This window comes from Pleurodeles waltl, chromosome 6 (genome assembly GCF_031143425.1).
Source record: "Pleurodeles waltl isolate 20211129_DDA chromosome 6, aPleWal1.hap1.20221129, whole genome shotgun sequence".
Lineage (NCBI taxonomy): Eukaryota > Metazoa > Chordata > Amphibia > Caudata > Salamandridae > Pleurodeles > Pleurodeles waltl.
The window spans coordinates 855,974,971-855,996,555 of record NC_090445.1 but is presented as its reverse complement, the minus strand read 5'-3'; the positions used below and the strand labels follow the sequence as shown (position 1 = coordinate 855,996,555).

The window sequence follows — 21,585 nt, the reverse complement described above, 5'->3', positions numbered from 1 at the left end:
TGAAAGTGCTTCTAAATAACTGTTGTTGGAGCCTCTGGCTATTTTAACTCTGTTCACTGATATTTAATGTTACTGGGGATTCCCAGCCAGGCACAGAACTATTAAACTATGTGGATATATGAATGATCCAATGCTGGGTAACAGAGTTCACTGCAAAGTAATCTCTGCATTGGTTCCAAAGTAAATACTGAAGGGATGCCATTAGCAGAAGGTTCAGAATGTACTCACTGAGCATACCTGCCCTTTAGGCAGCTGTATACTAGGAACATATGGGAGCTGTAGATTACCAGGAAATACTCTAAGGAAAAGACTGAAGCGTAAGTACTAATGTGTCGCTTCTGCACTGTAAAAAGGGGATAATACGACCTACTGCAAGCTGAATTGGTCAAGCAGCAGTGCATACAAATAATCCACTGAAGTCCTTTACTGGTCCCTTAATCCTTCAATGGGGCGCATGTAGTCAGTTCAGACATAGCGGTAGGCTGTAAATTCATTTGACTCATGGGTGGACCATCTTCCTCAAAGTGTCTCCGATACTAGGGAGCTTGGCTTTGAGCTTATTATCCAGGTCTGGGAAGCACCTATTAGGCATTTCATGACCAGGTGTACCTAGCGGGGGATGCTTTTTTAGTGTTGAGTGCTTATTGACAGACACTTCTAAATCTACTCTGGCTCTCTAAAAAACAGTCCTTAGCTCAGTTGCCAGACTCAAAAGACAAATAAATGACTACAACTCTCAAATTACTTAACTGGCTGACCAGATGGTAATACTAAAAATGTCATGTATGCTATACAAAGCCCTACATCAAAAATGCCTCTTACTTGGCTAGTCTGCTTTCCATTTCAATTGGCTCCAGAGGACTCAGACAAAATAATATCCTAAGGCTGGAAATATGTTTAATTCCAGACCAAGTAGTTTTACAGCTTGAAGAATTGTCTGGATTCACATGCTTTGCATTATTCTGTCATCTAGTCAGGGGTGTGGAACTTGATTAAATATATACTTGTCCATGGGGCAGGTTGTTTCTAAAATCTACTTGCCCCTTTGGTGCCAAGGAGTGCGGCGACAAATTATGACAGCAATCTCATCATGCAAAAGCTCTGATAATAGCCTCTCTGATTATGCCAAAGCTACTAGTACAGTAGGGTCTGAATACTTGCAGTTTCCATCCCTACTATAGCAATTTTCTTATTTTGCCACCATTCCACAGATCTACCCTACTGGGGCTGGAGGAAGCAGTAAGCAATAGTTGCAGGGCTGGAATGCCTCTGAGTCTGCAAACATATTAACTTGCATGTTTTAAGGATTTTCACTAGCTCTTCTCTAATCTTTTCCCATAATGAGAAAGGTTGTAAATTTACTCATGACAATGGAAGTAGAAGTTCATAGAGGGTTGGGGAAAAAAGTGGTTAGAGGGAGAGTGAACTTGTAAACATGCATTAGATTTTCACATGAGCAAATCCACACTTGCATATTTTCTTGTGCTAAAATACAGGTCACAAATATTTTCTACGAATACGATTTCCTGGTCTACTTCTGTAAGTTCTTGCGAATTTATGAAGGCCACTTACTCCGAGACATATTGCATGGGTGCACTTTAGTGACATGCTTTAAGAGTTGGGTCACAAATTAGGTCCTGTGTTAAAGACATTTTGTTTTTATTAACATTATATTTCTCTATCAGCTGGCTTTCCTGTGAGTGATCGCATTCTGCTCTTCAGTAAGGAGCATGCTGGCACACAAAGTATTTTTGTTCTGTGCCAGGAACTACTATGGCAATAAGTGGCATAACGAAATTGGAGGGGCCCCCCTCCAGACTCAATCAGGGCAGGTGCTTCCTGAGAGGGGCCCCCTGGAGGGGGGCAGCAGGACCTTTGTTATGCCACTGGTGGCAATGTGTGCTTTTTGAGACCAAAAACCTTTATTTTTTTGCCAGTGTTTGTTGTGGGAGCTGCCAGGCCCTCACAATTGTAACAAAGTGTTACAAAAGCCATGTCAAAACGAGACATGCACTGACAAAAATTAAAAGACTAAAAAAAAAAAATATTGGATAGGTTGGCTTTGCCAGTGCTGGTTTATTTTCATACTACCCATAATCATGTTGAAAATGGTTACACTGATCTTGCATTAGGAATATTTTTTGGAAATACTAGCATGCAGCAACACATTTTGCTAAATGACGCTAGTAGCAAAACATTTTTTCTTACTTGCATTTTTTTTCTGAACATTCGTGCTGTTTTTTTTCCATTTAATGTGGCAATAAAAGTCCGGTTGGGAGTTTACACCTGCTAATAGCTGTAACTCGGAGAAATGCGAGACCCCATTGCATTGCAAATGCTTGTTTTGTTGGGTGTCCACAGTCCCACCATTTGGTCTCTAATCAAGCCCTTCCTGATGTCATACACCCTCCGTGAAAACTTTACGTGTGGTCACCATCTTCAGATTTGTTTTTTCCCCCTTCTCATTTTTTCTTCTCATCTTTTGAGGACATGAGTAAGTGGGTCACATGTGAATCCAGAAAATTCTTCAAGCTGCAAAACTATTCCTGCAGGAAAAATAAAACATTTCCTTTTGCAGCATGAATCCTTTAGAGAGTCACATGCTGTGCACTGATTTTGTAGCAGTTTTTAAACCTTGTGGTGGCTAGGTTGAAGATGAGTTCGAGTTTAAAAAAAAAAAAAAAAAAAAAATCAACTTTTTAGTACTCCTTGTCCCACTTGAGCTTCCTTGTTTATTTGAATGTTTATGCAATAGTGTTTTGTAAATGTGTGCACTGACGACCAAGTTGCTGCTGTGCGCATATCCTGTAGTGGTATTTTTGCACAAAAAGGCATTGTTACTCCATTTTTGCAAGGTGAGTGTGCCCATAGTTGTGTCGTGTAGCTGCAGGGGTACATCTTCAGACAAATTTGCATAGTCTGAACTCCAACGGTACACTTTGCAACTCGTTTTCCTTTGTTATAGTTCTGCAAAAGAGTTGTTTTCATGTCTTGATTGATCTGTATAGTATAATACATTATCACCCTTTTAGTGTCTAAGGTGTACAGAGCTCTTTCCGCTTGATTTTTTGCATCTTGGAAGAAACTTGGTATCTGAATTGATTGATGTGGAAAAAAAAAAAAAACGACCTTTGGCAAGAAATGCCTGCTCGGCCTGTCTGCTGGAACACGGTCCTTCTCTGTAAGGTGTATTGTTGTTATGCTTATTTGCCCCTGGATAGCCCACCTCCGTACATTTTGTGCTAGCTTTGACAATGCAAAGGATTTTGTTTCACCTTGTTTGTTTAGACAGAACATTGTTGTGTTGTCTGTCTGAATAAACAGTGATTTTCCCCACAACTGCTTTGGAATGTTTTTAAGGCTAGGAACACTGCCTTTAGTTCCAATACACTGATATGTTGGACTGCTGCGTGGTCTCTCCAAAGTCCTCTGATCTTGAGTCTCCACATACGAGCTCCTTAACCTACATGCAGTTCCCGTGGAAGTTGAGGCTGGGAATGTTCTTTCAATCGTTATATTTGTATTGCTCTACATTTCACCTCTTCCTGTTCTTTCTGTGCGTCAACCAGCATATCTTCCCAACTCCCTGCAGCTTCTGACCACTGATTTTAAATCCATTCCTGGATTGGTCTAAAATGTGGTTTGAGAGGAATTCAAGATGCGATTTTCCCTAGCATTTCCCCCACAGTCCTCATTCAGAGAATGACCCTTCTGGTACAGGTGAATATCTTGTAGTAAAGACTTATTTTCTCGCAAGGGTATATACACTTTACCCTCTATTGAACTGATCCTTGCTCAGAGGAACAGCTTTACTTGTTCCTGTGTGGCTGACTATTTATCTGTTTAGGGAAAACCCCAGATTGTGCAAGGTTGACATCACTGCATCTTTGTTGTGTGCATTTGTGTTGCAAATATGCTTTTACTAACCAGTCTAAATAAGGATAAACATGTATTCCTGTCTTCTTAAAATGTGCTGCCAAACACTTTGTGAAGACTCTGTGCTGATTTGATTCCTGATGCAAGCACCCTGAACTGAAAATGTTCTCAGTTTACCATAAATCGCAAGTACTTTTTGCGCTTGTTGTTCATTATTTAGATATATTGTCGCCATAAAATCTCAGTTTTGCAACTGTCGTATGACTTCTTGCAGAGCTGTCATTTTGAAAGTCTGTCTTCATGAATATGTTTAGGGAGCTGAGATCTAAAATTGGACGAAGAGATCTGTCCTGTTTTGGTATCTGAAAGTATGTTGAGTAGTTTCCCCTGGCTTGGGTCGTCCTTGGGTACTCTTATTACATTCTTTCGAAGTAGTTCTTGCACTTCCTGTAACAATCTGATATTTTCCTCTTTTGAAAGGATCACTTTCTTTGGGCCCCTCTTTGGTGGTAACTTGATTATGCAATTTGGCTGTTGCATAGAACTAAAGTTTAGTATCCTTTTGTCTGTTGTATTTTTCTTCCACTCTCTGAAGAAATCCTTTATTCTCCTCCCACATATGATGGGTGTGAGGGGGTTCCCTTGAATAGAGTCACTTATCGGCTGGAGTTGCTGTTCCTCTTCGTGGCCGCGGTTTCCTCATTGCTCTTCCATGAAAAAGTTGCCTTGTTGTATGCTGGAACTGCAACTGTTGCGTCTGACTGTGTTTGGCTACAGCACTGCATACCCTGATGCAAGACTGTGCCTTGAAAACTCCCTCTCCCTACTGGTCTTCTTGTAGGTGTGAAGCCTCTTCTTAGGTTACTCCTAAGCTGCAAGGCCCCCGTGGATTTTGCGGTCCTGTTGTCCTTTTTTAATTGTTGCAAATTATCATGGTCACTGCCCTTCCAAACAGTTGTTCCCCATTAAAAGGGGTGTTGATATTATTTGCTCGGACCTCCCTTTTAAATCCAGACACTTAACCAAGGGTGTCTTTTTAAGGTGGTCCCTGCCACCATCTGTCTCCTTGCTGTAACTACATTGTCAAAAACAGATTTCCGACATGTATTTGCTATGTTTTCCCTACTCCGCAAGATATCCCCAGGGAGGTGTTTCATGAACTCCATCTCTTTCCAATGTTGATAGGCATATCTGTTTAGTAGCGCATTAGAGTTAGCAATGCACCACTCTCAAATTTTCTGGTCACCATATCCATTTTCTTGCTCTCCTTTTCTGGAGGCAGTCCAGATATTGTGGGAATATTTGCTCCATTTCTAGTTGTTGCAATAATAGTCTGCAGGTTCTGTGCCTCTGATGTAAGGTGGCTCCTTTGAGGAGCGCTTCCATTTCTTTTCAGCCCCTGGTGTTACCCACCTGCCTTTTGCTGGGTCTTTTAAAGGCCTCTCTTCCCTGGTCCAGGATACATGGCAACATATTGAGATTTGCTCAAAAGTTTAAAAAAAAAATAAAACCCGTACACACACACAAGACAGTGATTTCTCCTCCTCCAACTGTACATCGTATTTATCAGCACCCCTATTTATGAGTTGATTGTATATCCTGGTGTCATCTGGGGCTGAAGGCCATGAGGGATAGCTGTCTATTCTCTCTTCTGGAGAGTCCGCTTCAAGATCTTGCCACTATGTCTGGTGGTACTCCGATCCTTCTTTGTCCTGAAACATACCCTGTGAGTCTACGTCTTCTTCCTCATAGATAATGTCTTGTTCTTCATCTTCCAGTTGTTCAGGTGTTGTTGATGGGCCGAGTTTTTCCACCTCTTTTAAAGGTTCCATCGAGGCTTTAGGCAGAATTTTGTCCATCTTTAGAGAAGCATCAAACTCCTACTTCTGAAGAATTGCAGCCATCTCAGCCTCAAGATGCTTTTTCTTTTTTTCCAATTTCAACCGATCAATCTTTGGCTTCAAGCAGAGGCGTTGACTTTCTTTTCCACGTTGGTCCTTCAGTCGCTGAGTTTTGCTTGAAGGCTACTTTGTTTTCTCCCGCTTTGGTCATCTTTCGACCCCGTGGCCTTTGCCAAAGTAGTGCCGCCTGCGGTGCCTTTTAAATGGGACTAGGAGGGGATCTTTCAACTTGTGCTTGCTCTCAGTCGGCGAAATCTTAGGCAGCATTGACCAATTTGGAGTCTGTTGAAAGAGACTCCACCCCACATACTTCTTCAGCATTACGAGAGGCCATTTGTCATTCCACTTCCAATGTTCTTTTGATGCCACCGACCCTCAACACAACGTCAGAGCCCTCTCCTTCAGTCACCTTAGTGATATTGTCCTCCTCCTCGCTCGCCAATCCCAGGTCCCTTAGCGATGGGGGCTCCAGCTGGTCCTGCATGGTGTGATGAGCCTGCCTCTGTTCTCTCTCACCTTCAGAGTTTTAGGTTTAAACACTGAACAGGCATCAGTCATCGCTTTGGTGGTCTAATGTAAGACAGAGGTTACACACCTAGTGCCTATCCTTCTGTGCGAACTTGTTATGGCACCTTGGGCATGATCAAAATGATGTATTTTCCATCCCACCTACGGTAGGGGGCCACCTGCCCTGGCATTTTCAGATGTCACTTGGTGCGCTCTTCTCCAAATCTGATGTTTTCTTGACTTATCTCTCTACAAAGGCTCTGCTAATTTTTTTTTTGCCCCTCTCCCTATGCTTGAAGATCCTTCAGCGATGCTGCCAGACCCAACAGGAGAAAAAAAGAATCTCAAGATGGTGACCACAGGTGGAAGTTTCCAGCGAGGGCGTATGACATGAGGAAGAGCTGGATTAGGCACCACACAGTGGGACAATTGATCGATCCCTCCCTCTCCCCCCTCCATCTCACCCACCCCCCCAAAAAAAACACCCAGAAGATTCACGCTGCAAAAGCTTTCTAGCGGCCCAAGTGCTTGCATTTGTACAAATTGTAAAATCTTTTTTCATTTGCTCAGCAGATAAGGCTAATTCAGTCTCCTACTATATTAAAATTAAAAAATGTGTTATAAGACCATTTTGCCTTAGTGTGTTGTGACCTCTGATCAAAGAACTGGGGACCCAACACAATACTAAACAAATAAACATTATTATTATTTTTTAAATGAAAGAAACTTACAGACCATCCAAGAATGCCAATAAACTACCTAAGCCACACTTACGGACACCATAAGGAAGACCCTGCCAAGTTCTAAAACTGTTGATGAACCGCAGTCCACCATTGTAGGTCTGAATAGATCAAATAGTTTATAAAAATATTTGCATACAAGTTTAACAAACTCACTCTTCATTTGTGCGCTATTTTAGTTTTCACACACTTTTCCACACTGAATAGTGATCAAAGAACTTTGCTTTACCATCACCCATGTACATTATTTTAACAATGAACTGAGAAAACAATTACTCATACATTTCTAATGCTCGTTTTGCCTTTTCATCAAAGACCTTTTGGCTTTTATCTAAACAAATCCTTATGGGGCATTCTGTACATATATCAATAACCCTTGGGAAAAATCAAATTAAAAAAGTGTAAAATCTTCGCTAATGATCTATCTCTGTAGTTCTGATATCTTAATCAAAATCACTGGAAAGTCTTGCCAGATTAATTCTTAATTTGTAGCTCTACAAAGTGTCTATTATAAACATGCCTCTGTTTAATGGGGAAGTCCTTGTTCAGCTTATTATCTACTACAATGCAATGTCTGAGAACGTGAAGTAACAATGGATTTTCATTTTTATAATGTAGCAATAAGCATGGAATTTAGATTTATATGGAGTCTATGCCTGAAAAAAAGAAAATCCTTTGTCCGCATTAGTTTTTAGAGATTATCTCACTGAGAGGATAGTGGTTTAAGTAAATCTTAGGTGCTAAAAAAATCATTGAAAGGAAAAAAAATAAAAATAAAAATGTTACTTACCTAGTATGCCTGCATGTAGTGCTGCAGATTCCCAAGCTCTGCATACTTCCGCCATCTAGTGTTCGGACCAGAAGGTAACAAGTTATTTTTTTTCAAAAAAGTCTCTCGTCACGAGGTGTAGTGACTCCTCCTCTTGCTGGTAATGCACATGGTCCTGGACTCCATCTTCAGATTGTTTTCCCGCAGGCGGTTCTGAATGGAGTGTACTCTAAATATGTGTAATATATGTAATATATGTAAAATGTGTTAGATTACTGCAACAACCACAGGTGTCCGGAGAGGAGGGTGGATGCATATGAATCTACAGCACTACATGCCACAAACAGATGCTAACTAGGCAAGTAACATTTTCCGTTCAATGGCATTTGTGGCTGTAGATACACATGCTCTGCATAGATTATGAAGCAGTGCCTCCCCGTAAGGGGTGGCTAACCTGTGGGTGCTGCAGTGCTTTGAAAAAGAGCACTACCTGACCTACATTAGGGTGCTGGCGTGCTAAAACATCCATGCAGTACTGTTTGGTGAACGTGTGAGTTGCTGACCACGTAGCTGCCTTGCAAATATCAGCTATGGGTATGTTACCTAGAAAAGCCATAGATGCATCTTTATGTGTCAAGTGTGCTCTAGGGGCAATAAGAATTGGTCTCTTAGCCTTTGCATAACACGTTTGTATACATTTTACAATCCTTCTTGCTATACATGATTTAGTAATGGGGTTGGCTTTATGAGGCAGAGAGAAAGCAACAAATAGTTGTTGCATCTAGAAAAGCCACCTTCCATGAAAGAATTTGTAATGGACATGAATACAATGGTTCAAAAGGTGGTCCCATAAGCCTAGCGAGTGCCAAGTTAAGTTTCCAGGAAGGCACTCGAGGCGATCTTGGTGGTATCACCCTTTTAAGCCCTTCGATAAAATCTTTAATGACAGGGATTCTGAAAAGAGAAGACCTTTCTCAGTTCTGGAGATATGCAGCCATAGATGCAACCTTACAGGAGTATGTGCCTAGTTTGCCATTTGTAAGAATTGAAGATACAAAATATTATTTTGTAAGGACACCTGCAAAGGATCCCACTTTTCAGAGATGCAAAAGTGAGCAAAGTGTTTCACTTTGCCGCATAGCATGGTCTTTTGGTTGGTTTTCATGCTTCTTTAAGGTTGTCCATACATTCTTGAGGTAGATTCAGATATCCGAATCTGAGGAATTCAGGAGCCAAATTGCAAGGTTCAACTCCTTGTGGTTTGGGTGGCTGACTTGTCTCTGGTTCTGAGTGAGAATGTCCGGGCTGAGGAGAAGCTTCTTGTGAGGTACTACTAATAGATCCAGTAGAATGGTGAACCATGTTTGTCTTGCTTATGTGGGTACCATCAGTGTGAGCGAAGTTTGTTTTCGAACCGCATACGGAAGGAGAGGTAGAGGTGGAAAAGCATAGTCAAATACTCCTGACCAGCTCATTCATAGAGCATTACCCCAAGACTAAGTGTGAATACCTGGGGGTGAAGTTTGAGCATTTTGCGTTTTCATCTGTTGCGAACAGGACTGGAAACCCACATCTTTGAAACTGCAAATTGTCTGGACAAGGTGAGACAGCTGCAACAAGTGAATTCCCCCCCCCCCCCCACCCAATTTGGTAGGTAGAACATAGTTGTCATGTTGTCTGTACAAATAAGAACTACTTTGTTGACCAGATTCATCACAAAAGGTTTGAGTGCTAGATAAACAGCTAGCAATTCTAGATAGCTGATATGCATTATTTTGTGTGTCTGATCCGAAAGACCCTGTATTGTGTGGTGTTGGAAATGAGCACCCCATCCCATCTGGGAAGCATCTGTTGGGAGAATGGCTTGTGGAACAGGGTGCAGAAATGGCTGCCCTCTTGAAAGGTTGGTTTTCTTCCGCCACTGTTGTAAGCAAAAGGTACGGCTGTCTGCCAACACTAGATCCAAATGACCCTGTGCCTGAGACAACTAGCGTGATAGGCATTCCTAAAACTGGTGCATGTGAAGTCGTGCGTGTGGCATTACTGCAATGCAAGAGGCTATCATTCTCAGAAGCTTCATTATGAGCTTCACCGGAACCTTTATATTAGGACTAAAGTGAAGACTTCGTACTTGAAAAATTCTGATTTCTTTGTGGATTTGGATAAGCTAGGCCAAGGTGTGTATTGATTAAAGCCCAAGGTAGGGCTGTATCTGAAGGGGGATGAGAAGCGATTTCTGAAAATTGATTTTAAACCTTAACCAGTTAAGCAAGTCTATTGTGGTTTGAATGTGGTTGAGACACTGATTGGGAGAGCTGGCTTTGGTAAGCCAGTCATCTAGGCAACAGTAGACATGAATCTTCTGTCTGCAGGGATGGGCTGCTACCACCATGATACACTTTGTGAACACCCCTGGTGCTGTGGTGACCTCAAATGGCAGCACTTTAAATTAATAGTGCTGGTCTTGTATGACAAGTTTGAGAAACGTAATGTCAGTGCCTCAAAAAGGAAATCTTCCTCTATAGGGTCATTATGCAAGGGTACCGGATGTTAAGCTGCAACCCTCCCCACCAGTTCCTGGAAAGAAGTAGTGTCAGCAGGTGGTGAACACCTAGCAGGCTATACCTCAATATCTAGATCTGTGTATGTATCAACATCATATTGACACCAGGTGTAAGGAAATGCCTCCTTGGCATGGTTACCCCCTGACTTTGCTGATGCCAAGTTATGATTTGAAAGTGTGCTGAGGCCTGCTAACCAGGCTCCAGCACCAGTGTTCTTTCCCTAAAACTGTACCTTTGTTTCCACAATTGGCACACCCTGGCATCCAGGTAAGTCCCTTATAACTGGTACCCCTTGTACCAAGGGCCCTGATGCCAGGGAAGGTCTCTAAGGGCTGCAGCATGTCTTATACCATCATGGGGACCCCTCACTCAGCCCAGACACACTGCTTGCCAGCTTGTGTGTGCTGGTGGGGAGAAAATGACTAAGTCGACATGGCACTCCCATCAGGGTGCCATGCCAACCTCACACTGCCTATGGCATAGATAAGTCACCCCTCTAGCAGGCCTTACAGCCCAAAGGCAGGGTGCACTATACCAAAGGTGAGGGCATAGGTGCATGAGCAATATGCCCCTACAGTGTCTAAGCAAAACCTTAGACATTGTAAGTGCAGGGTAGCCATAAGAGTATATGGTCTGGGAGTCTGTCATACACGAACTCCACAGCACCATAATGGCTACACTGAAAACTGGGAAGTTTGGTATCAAACTTCTCAGCACAATAAATGCACACTGATGCCAGTGTACATTTTATTGTGAAATACAACCCAGAGGGCATCTTAGAGATGCCCCCTGAAAACATATCCGACTTCCAGTGTGGGCTGACTAGTTTTACCAGCCTGCCACACACCAGACATGTTGCTGGCCACATGGGGAGAGTGCCTTTGTAACACTGTGACTAGTAACAAAGCCTGTACTGGGTGGAGGTGCTTCTCACCTCCCCCTGCAGGAACTGTAACACCTGGCGGTGAGCCTCAAAGGCTCACCCCCTTTGTTACAGCGCCCCAGGGCACTCCAGCTAGTGGAGATGCCTGCCCCCTCTGGCCACGGCCCCACTTTTGGCGGCAAGGCTGGAGGAGATAATGAGAAAAACAAGGAGGAGTCACTGGCCAGTCAGGACAGCCCCTAAGGTGTCCTGAGCGGAGGGGACTGACTTTTAGAAATCCTCCATCTTGCAGATGGAGGATTCCCCCAATAGGATTAGGGATGTGCCCCCTCTCCCCTCAGGGAGGGGGCACAAAGAGGTTGTAGCCACCCTCAGGGCTAGTAGCCATTGGCTACTAACCTCCCAGACCTAAACACACCCCTAAATTGAGTATTTAGGGGCTCCCAGAACCTAGCAAGATAGATTCCTGCAACCTGAAGAAGAAGGACTGCTCACCTTTAGCCCTGCAGAGAAGATGGAAACACCAACTGCTTTGGCCCCAGCCCTACCAGCCTGTCTCCCCGCTTCAAGAAAAACTGCACCAGCGACGCGTCCCACAGGGTCCAGCGACCTCTGACGCCTCAGAGGACTACCCTGCATCTAAAAGGACCAAGAACTCCAGAGGACAGCGGCTCTGCTCCAAAGAAGAAACAACCCTGCAACAAAGAAACAAACTTTAAAGGACTGCACGTTTCCCGCAGGAAGCGGGAGACTTTCCACTCTGCACCCGACGCCCCCGGCTCGACCTGCGGAGAAACAACACTACAGGGAGGACTCCCCGGCGACTGCGACCCTGTGAGTAGCCAGAGTTGACCCCCCCTGAACCCCCCTGCGACGCCTGCAGAGGGAATCCAGAGGCTCCCCCTGACCCCGACTGCCTGCTTCTAAGAACCCAACGCCTGGTAAAGACACTGCACCCACAGCCCCCAGGATCTGAAGGATCTGACCTCCAGTGCAGAAGCGACCCCCAGGTGGCCCTCTCCTTTGCCCTGGTGGTGGCTACCCAGAGGACCCCCCCCCTTGCCTGCCTGCTTCGTTGAAGAGACCCCTGAGTCTCCCATTGAATTCCATTGCAAACCCGACACCTGTTTGCACTCTGCACCCGGCCGCACCCGTGCCGCCGAGGGTGTACTTTGTGCTGACTTGTGTCCCCCCCGGGGCCCTACAAAACCCCCCTGGTCTGCCCGCCGAAGTCGCGGGTACCTACCTGCTGGCAGACTGGAACAGGGGCACCCCCTTCTCCATTGAAGCCTGTGTGTTTTGGGCACCACTTTGACCTCTGCACCTAACCGGCCCTGAGCTGCTGGTGTGGTAACTTTGGGGTTGTCCTGAACCCCCAACGGTGGGCTACTTTGGACCCAACTTTGAACCCTGTAGGTGGTTTACTTACCTGCAAAACTAAAACCCATACCTCCCCCAGGAACTGTTGAAAATTGCACTGTCTAGTTTTAAAATAGCTTATTGCCATTTTTGCCAAAACTGTACATGCTATTTCACTGATTCAAAGTTCCTATGATACCTAAGTGAAGTACCTTTCATTTGAAGTATTGATTGTAAATCTTGAACCTGTGGTTCTTAAAATAAACTAAGAAAATATATTTTTCTATACAAAAACCTATTGGCCTGGAATTGTCTTTGAGTGTGTGTTCCTCATTTATTGCCTGTGTGTGTACAACAAATGCTTAACACTACCCTCTAATAAGCCTACTGCTCAACCACACTACCACAAAATAGAGCATTAGAATTATCTCTTTCTGCCACTATCTTACCTCTAAGGGGAACCCTTTGACTATGTGCATGCTATTTCTTACTTTGAAATAGTACATACAGAGCCAACTTCCTACACCAGGTATCTGTGTCTGTGTGTAACTGGACTAGGTCACCTCCAGTATCCTGCGTAACATGTGGGGAACGAGGTGACCCTTATGGTGAAAACTCCAAGGGATCACTATGCAATTGCTGCAGTGATGGAGAATGTGGTGGAGGCGTGGTAGTTGGTGGAGGAGATAAAGAGGGATGGTAAGCCTCTTGTATGTCCTTTTCTGTCTTCCTTTGCTTGAGTGGAGGTGTAGAATGGTCTCAAGCCTCCTTAAAGGCAAGCTGTCATTCAGAAGGAGTGGATATAGCAGTTTTTACCAACACCCTTCCTGGTTTTATGCAGCTGGGATTGCTTGCCTTGAAGCTGCTGCTTCATTTTATGAAGGATGAGCTCCGGTAGTGATTTCGGTTCCAAGCTATTTTTGGACTCAAGTTTTTCGGTTCTGAAGCGGATAGTTTTGGTACCGAAGTCGTTGGAGCAGGGACAAGCGGTCTTTTCGGTGCCGAGCGAGGCAGAGCCGAATGGGAAGTGGAAGGTTTTTATGCCGAGAGGGCTGGGGTTTGACTCGGAGTGGAAGCAACCCCTTTCGGCTTCCGTTTCAGTGCGTAGACTGAGGGAGGAGCATCCGAAAAGGTTTTCTGATGCCTGCCAGGGCTGTAATGAAGTGGCGGCTAGAGTGTTTTAGCTTCCAAGGTGGTATGCTTGTTGGTGGAGGCAGGGGGTGGTTTACTCATGGTTTGTTGACCCGGGGTAACATCATGCATCTCCAGTGTGACTTCCGTTTCGGAGTCTGAATCTTTTAAGGAGAATACCGCCTGCTCCACTGCAGCGGAGGCCTCCTGGATCTGCTGCTCCTGCTCTGTGTCTGAAATGGTGTCCTTGATACTGAAAAAGTCGGGCATCTGTTCTGTATCCTGCCTCTGCATCTCTCTTCAAATAGAGCGCTTTTGTCACGTACTCTTATTTTGACCTAAAGGATTGGCAGGCCTTACAATCCACCTTAAAGTGCTCCAGCGACAAACAGAGGTTACAAACCTGGTGTTGGTCAGTCCGAGGAAATTTGGAATGGCAGTTTGGACAGAAGCGGAAGGTGTTTGTTCCATCAACCTTTCATTTTCCAAAGATGCTGATTGAAGAAAATGGCTATCCAAAGGGCACAGCCCAGAGGGCCAGACTCAAAAACTCAACTCTCATGAAGATTTCTTCAATCCCAGATAGAAATGGGTCACGCCGATCGAGGGATCAGGTTCTTCAGGACGTCCAGATGGTGTGGTGCTGCTCTCAAAGCTCATGACTTTGATACACTGGGAGACATGTCAGCTGATTCCTTCTCAGGATCTTATTTTTAGAGTGGCTTGATGTTTCACCAATCTCAACAGGGTCTTCCTTTCAGCTCCGAGGACGGTGGCATCAATGTCCTTGGCTCAGGAAGTGATGAGACTGCCTTTGGTGCTGATCAGCAGGTGGCTTAGCACCTCTGGGGTTCACAGCAGTGGTAGTGTTCATCATACCTTGGGCTCGCTTTCACCTCAGGGCATTCTGGCTCAATCTTCTGTCCTTTTGGGATCCTTCTTCCAGGGACTTAGATGTATTGGTTTCAGTATCCCTTTCTGTGGTTCTGAAGTTGACATGGTGGACTGTGCAGGACAATCTCTCCAGAGATGTTCTCTTACAGCCTGTTTTACTCCACTGGTCCTCACAACAGATGCAAAAACCTTTGGTCTGAGGGCGCGGGGTGGCACCCCCGGTCTCTGCAGGCTCAGTGGTCTCTTCAGGAGAGGAGGGGTTCATCCAATTGGAAAAAAGAAAAGAAAAAAAACCTGATGGCAGTCTTTTCGGGCTTTCACAGATTTTCGGAGTCTTCTAGTGCGCTCCGACAACCAGGTGAGTGTAGCATATCTCAACAACCAGGGTGGTATCCGGTCCCACTCCCTCAAATACGTGGCTCTGACCTTGTTTCAGGGGAGGGGAGGGAGAGAGTGCACCTTCAGTCTCTTGTGGCAATTCATGTGCAGGGGGAGATTTCTTCAAGAAGTTTGGTGCCTTTCCTGGACCTATTTGCTTCTCAGCTCAATGAGCAGGTTCCCCGGTTTTGTGCTCGCACTAAGTAGGAGGGAGTCTGGGGGGTGGATGCTCTTAAGGTTACTTGTCCAGACCATCTGTTGTATGCCTTTCTGCAAACTGCTCTCATTCCCCAGGTTTCTGGTTGGGTTGATGGGCGAGTCCAAGGTGGTGATTCTGGTTTTGGCCTCCGAACAGCCATCAGCCAAACAGTGGGGAACCAAGATTGCAGTGTCCTTGGATAGTTCCATGCTCCCAATCCCCTCACCTGTCTGCTCCATCTCTGGATCTCAGTCGACTTCGGTTTGGAAGTTGAGAGGAGAGTGTTGCAATGTAAGGGCCGCCCTCGCTATTTAGCAGTAGCCATCTACCACTCCCGGGAAGCCTGCGTCTTTGAAGTCTTAAGGCAGGCACTGTGTAACTTTCTGAAGTGATGGAGGTGGGGGGGAGAAGTTGTCTCCTTTGAATTGTTACTTGTCGGATGTGCTGCAGTTCTTATGGAGGGTGTGGGGGTTTGAGAAGTGCCTCTCGGTGTCTGGCACCAGAATATCTTGGGGGAGGGGTGGCAGAGACAATTTTGAGTTGACAGTGTTGCATGGTGTTCCCAACATGGTTGTGTGGAGCTTTTGTACTTTATTAATTCATTAAATTTCTTTTGGATGCTACTTTTCTGGTAGTGTGTCCTTTTGTGGTTTTTCTGTTTCTGGTTCTTTAGAAGGCCGGATCTTCTGGCTTGTGTATTCTTCACTAGTAATCAATCGGCTGAGGACTGGAGGGACCAGAGGGTAATGTCCTATTACTTACCTATAGTCCTCGTCCTATTCATCCCAACTCTCTCTCCCATGCGTCAGGCCTTCCTTTTTCGGGCTGGGTAGTTCAGAAGGACTGCTGGGTAAGTGCACATTATGTACTCCCAGTGGGCGTGGATTAAAGGGGGGAGGAGGTTGGTCAGCATTTCTTGCGTTCTTTTTTCTGTTGCAGAGATAAATCTTTCTCCACTAGTAATGAATGGGACAACGACTACAGGACCAGGAAGAATGAAGATTACCAGTAAGTAATAGGACATTTGCGCAACGGAAGTAATAAAGCCTGGAGCCCTCTAACCCCATTATTGAGAGTGGAATTCTGCTAAAGGAATGCCTCAGTTATTTGTAGGACCACAAAAACTCTAGTGAGTAGAAAATACCAGATTGCGCCATACCCAGTATTTCATAATAAACTACAAGACCAAGGGACCCCTTCCTCGGTCTTGACCAAGAGGACTCGTTAAGAGGCGGTCTCACAGTGAGGAGAATAAACTCAGTAAAGCCTCTAATCAGCCATTTTCGTAGTTATGGGCACACATAAAACGTTTGGTGATTGAGAAAAGCAGACGCCTCTTACTACCTTGTTAAGGAGCCCAAAAGCCAGCCAGGGGAAATTAGGAGGAAAAGTATATTAGGTAGAATACTCTGAAGAACACACCTTAATTATGGAGAGCGTGGTGCTCAAACAGATAAATGGAAGTGACATCCTTGAGATTAACTACACAGAGTTAACTATCAAGTACAGGAGCTGGCAAACCCAGAAGTATTAACATCTGGTACTATCTTAGAAGGAACATGAAGGTATGGAGCTTTGCTGATATTAGAATAGTGACAATAAAACCCTTCCGCTGACTGCCATTCATTGAAAAGACTTGTTTGGGAGCCAACAGTTCAAGGAAGCATTACTAGAGTACTGAAGAGAATGACGGAAATAGATGAAGGTGAAACTATCTGAAACAGGATCCACCACAAGGCAAGTAAAGGAAAAGATTGGGAATGAACAATATCCACTCAGTCAGAGTGAAATGCTTCCACTTCACAAAACATGATGCAGCTCTTCGACAGAGGTGCTTTTCTTGAATGGCCGGCTGGAGAGAAGTGCAATCAAGTAGCTAACAATGTATGAGCCCTAACGGCTTAACCAGTGATGTTGACTTCTTAGCACGTGAGTTGCATAAGAATACGCCTACTACTAGGAAACCACGCTATTGCAGAACAGAAAACAAACAGGCAAGTAGGCTGCAGCCTTACCATAATTGTTACAGCATAAAATGCAGGGACTTCACCAGCATTTAATGAATGGCTTGAAAAATCTGGGTGTGAGGAATATGCAAAACAAAATCTTTTTAAAAATAACTTTTGAAAAATGTAGTTATTTCAGCATGAAGCATGCGCGGCTCTAAAGACCATTCTCGAAATGAACATTTACCAGATACTGAACGCTGAACAAAGATGTTGGTAATATATTCCAGAAATGTGGTAAGCACTCTAAAAGGGTGTGCAGGTGGCGAGAGGGTTGGGGCCTGTTAGTATACTGTGTTGATCATCAAGTGATAAGCATTTAAATGTAAACATTATCAATGTTATTCTCTACATGTTACACATTTCGACTACTACTAACCTTTTTTGGATAAAAAAGCATCGAGGAATTTTTCTGCCTGCTTTTCCAGTCAAATGATTTTTGCTTGCTCTTGTCGATGAAGAGCTTCTTCTCCAGATTCCTAAATCGGTTCATTCAGGCCAAGTGCTCCTAAAAAGAAATACATCAGGGAATGCAAGTTAATAACATTACAAATAACACTATTGTACTTATTACAAGTTTACCACAATTTTCAGTTTTTAGGCTAAAACTTTTCCTGTAAACATAGTTGTCACGGATAAGTATCTTTCTCAGGAAAACACTTTAATAACCCCCTCAACCTCAAAAGTTGACTGGGACATCTAGATAAATACAAGAAGTTTCCATTTCTACTGTCGATTTGTTTCACTCTTAGAGCTCAATGAAACTACAGCGGAAATAGCAGCAACTACAGCACACTTCCTAAAGGAAAGGAAAAAGAAGTAAAAACACTAGAAGCAGCAGTCATGAATATGTCAAACCAATACCAAAAAAGGTCATCCTGATTAAGGGAGTGGATGGTGTATGTGAAAAATGGCGTTCTAGATCCAAGACCACCATTTTTAGGTTGAGTATGCATGCGCTTTGACCTGTTGTAAGTCTTGTGGGCTTTTAACCACGCTCACCGCATGCCCATTACTTTCACTTGTTCGTTTGCCTTCCAATAATCCTTTGTTATCATTGGTAAATGCTTTACATTTGACCCGCCTTGGGGCGATTTTGTTACCGATTTAGCCATCAACACTGTTACATGGATAACTGCACATTTGCAGATAAGTTTGACCGCAAGTGAACTTCTTTCCTTTTGTCTCTCTCCTCCGCTCTCAAGAGAGCCGTGTCACTTTTAATATGCTAGTTTAAGTCAACTGTTATATTTTTCATTTTCTATTTATGTGGCAAGAAACATCCAGGTAGGGAGTTACGTCAATAGCTCTAACTCGAACGAAGACAAGAACCATTGCATTGCAAATGCTGGTTTACTACATGAATTGTAGTTTTTTTTAAACCTCTAAAGTGGTTATGTTCTAGACTGCCACACAGGTCACTCTAGTAAATGTCTTTTCAGAGACTTTCTGCACAGCTGTACTTAATGCAGACATTAGCTGCAGCAGTAATTATCACACTTATATCTTGACACAGAGATACTCAAAGTATAGCTCGGGGGCTGCGTGCGGCCCTCCTGGCCTTTAAATGCGACCCCCTGGTCAACAGCAGCACTAGGCTGCTGTTTATTAGCTTCAGCACAGACATTAAAAAGATGTTAAATAAACACACAAGCACGAATTCAAAGCTTAACTGAACTTAAAGACAGCAAGTAACTAACTAGGTTGTCCTGCACTGCATAACTTTAAGAACACTCATTTTTAAAGTTATCTTGCAGTAAAAGTGTAAAATAAAAATAAAAAAAATGATAGTCTCTTAAAAATTCAAAAAGTCGACTTCATTAACATGCAGAATCTTTTCACCTTACTACATCATATCAGTGCATTGAGAAGTATGTTTTTAAAGTGATAGTTTTGAAACAAAAATTTAGAAACATCCACTCTTTCCCCCACCCTGACAACAATACCAATAGTGAATTAAGAGAGAGACAGTTGCTATATGCCCTTTGGGTGCCCTAGGTTCCTATCACACATGTACAACTTTATAGTTTATGAAACCAAAATCAGGACAGAGTTTTGTACAGCGCACATCCTAAAATCATTTTCCCTCAAAAGCACCTGCTCAACCGTCACCCCACTGGCATCATTGTGGCCCTGGGTCACATCACAGACCAACATTTTGGCCTCTGTGAAAATGTTTGAGAGTATCCATGTCTTAACTTGCAGCATGCTTTTAAAAGTGTACGATTTGACAGGAGTGGACTTTCAAAGGCTATATAGGTATTCTGATGTAAAACATTTTACATGGTTACATTCAATGACTTAGTACTTTTTCTAGCTTAGGAATGTTAAAGGTGCTCTGTCTAGGCTCAGATAGTTAAAACTGACATCCACATCCTCAGCCAAAGTTACCATCACTTAACACCTCTGCTATTCTGCAGCTGCCAGAAACAAGCACTGGCAAAGAATAGTATGATATGGCATAGCCAGTCACTGTTTAGCGTGGCACGTCATTGTATAGTATGGTCTGCCATTGAACAGTATAGAAGCTATTCTAACGGTTATCATTGTACAGAATGGTAGAGCCTTTCATTATACTGCTTGGTATGGCCTATCATAGTATAGTACATTATGGTATAGCCCATCATTCTACAGTATGAGAGGGCTTGCAATTGTACAGTATGTTATGGTATGTCTTGTCATGGTATGTTATACTGTGCCATGATAAATTATGCCCATTACTTACATATAGTTGTCATATAGTATGCTTTGTTGTGGGCAGTCTCATATGGCCGGACATTGTATACTATATTATGGTATGGCCAGCCATTGTATAGTATGTTCCATCATTGCAGCCCTCGAAAAATCTACTCGTCATATTTTATCAAGTTGAGCTATTTTTAGGACCTACACGCCCCTTCTAGCGAGCTGAGCAAGAACAGGTGTTCTGTTCAGTCAGAAGTGAAGGAGCAATAAAGATTCCTTTAAATAATGATCTTGTCACATTTGCTCTGCGTTCAGAGACGGAGGTCAAAAGTCAGTTTGTCTTTCTCCTTTCCGACTGTAGACTTACAGGATTTTGATAGATGAACTGTGTGACCTGCTGTTAGAAGTGTGAAATTAAAGGCTGTAGGGCGTCAGGTTTTTCCAAACACACCACATTTGATTAAAGTCAACTGTACAAACATTTCAAAATATATGTCAGTAGTTGTGAAAGCCCATTTTTTTTTTTGCACTTTTGTGGGCTGAAAAAAATATTTTAATAGGATGAAAACAAATCAGAACACTTTACTTGGTGATTGCAAATGATAAATATGTTTTTTGAAACCCAATTTGCACAGATCATGGTTAATACACTAAATAGGTTTATCAGTAAAGCTCAGAAGGTTTTTGGACAATTCCTGGAAATTTACTATCTGTAAACAACAGTGCACGACCACATTATGCTTTAGTAATATATTCATTAAAAGTGAGTGTTTAAACAAACTGAGAAAACACTCCTGCCCTGATGGCAATGCTATTAGTAAACTAAGAGACAAGTCATGGATCACGCCTACCCTCTTTGTTGGTTAGATTCTTAATATACACAGAGAATACATTTAGTTTATTTAATCAAACAAAAGAGGTATTTTTTTGTACAGCAGAAATGTTAAACTAACATATTTGAAGGTGCACTCGTCATAATGAAGAAAAAGGAGACTGTAAAATTTTTTTTTGCCTATGATCACACAATCTGAGACAAGTTTACAGGTCAAGTACATTACAGTTAGGTCGAGTAGATTATTCAAGTTACTCGACCTGCAGGTCGAGTAGCATTTATATGATTTTTTTTTACGCCTGCATTGTATACTATGGCATGGTATGGTAGGGCTTGCCATAGTGTGGCAGGGTATGGCTTGTCATGGTATGGTGTGTTATATTATGGCCTGATAAAGCATGGTTTGTTGTGTTACGAGCTGACACTGTGTAGTATGGCATGGTCAGGACCACTTGAATTATGGAATTCTGCAGCAGCTACTTATATCCCCGCAGTTATGGATCATATTTCACTGCATAGTATGTACTGTCTCTAATTATATAATATGGTATGGCCTGTAAATTTATAGTATGGCATAGTATAGTATAGCCTGTCGCTGTATAGTATGGTATGGTATGGTACCTAAAAAAAAAATCCGGCCCATCTCGCTGCTACCCTACCCCGCCATAGTACTGGAGAAAGCAATCAACACACAACTACAGAATTTGATTGAGGCCAACAACTCCCTGGACAGCTCCCAGTGCGGCTTCCCCAGCAACCACAGCACTGAGACAGCACTCCTGGCAGCCACCGACGACATCCAATTACTCCTAGACTGCGGCCACACCGCAGCATTCCTACTCTTTGACCTCTCAGCAGCCT

At 43.4% G+C, this 21,585-nt stretch overlaps 1 protein-coding gene across 4 annotated transcripts in view; it reads right to left on the bottom strand.

The window, feature by feature from the left end:
* LCOR (ligand dependent nuclear receptor corepressor) overlaps positions 1–21,585 on the bottom strand; it is a 276,632-nt gene that overhangs the window by 195,764 nt on the left and 59,283 nt on the right. For all 4 annotated transcript variants that reach the window (XM_069239600.1, XM_069239601.1, XM_069239598.1 and 1 more), the window contains exon 2: positions 17,587–17,715. The gene's annotated coding sequence lies outside the window, so the exon portion shown is untranslated. The remainder of the gene's footprint in view (positions 1–17,586; positions 17,716–21,585) is intronic.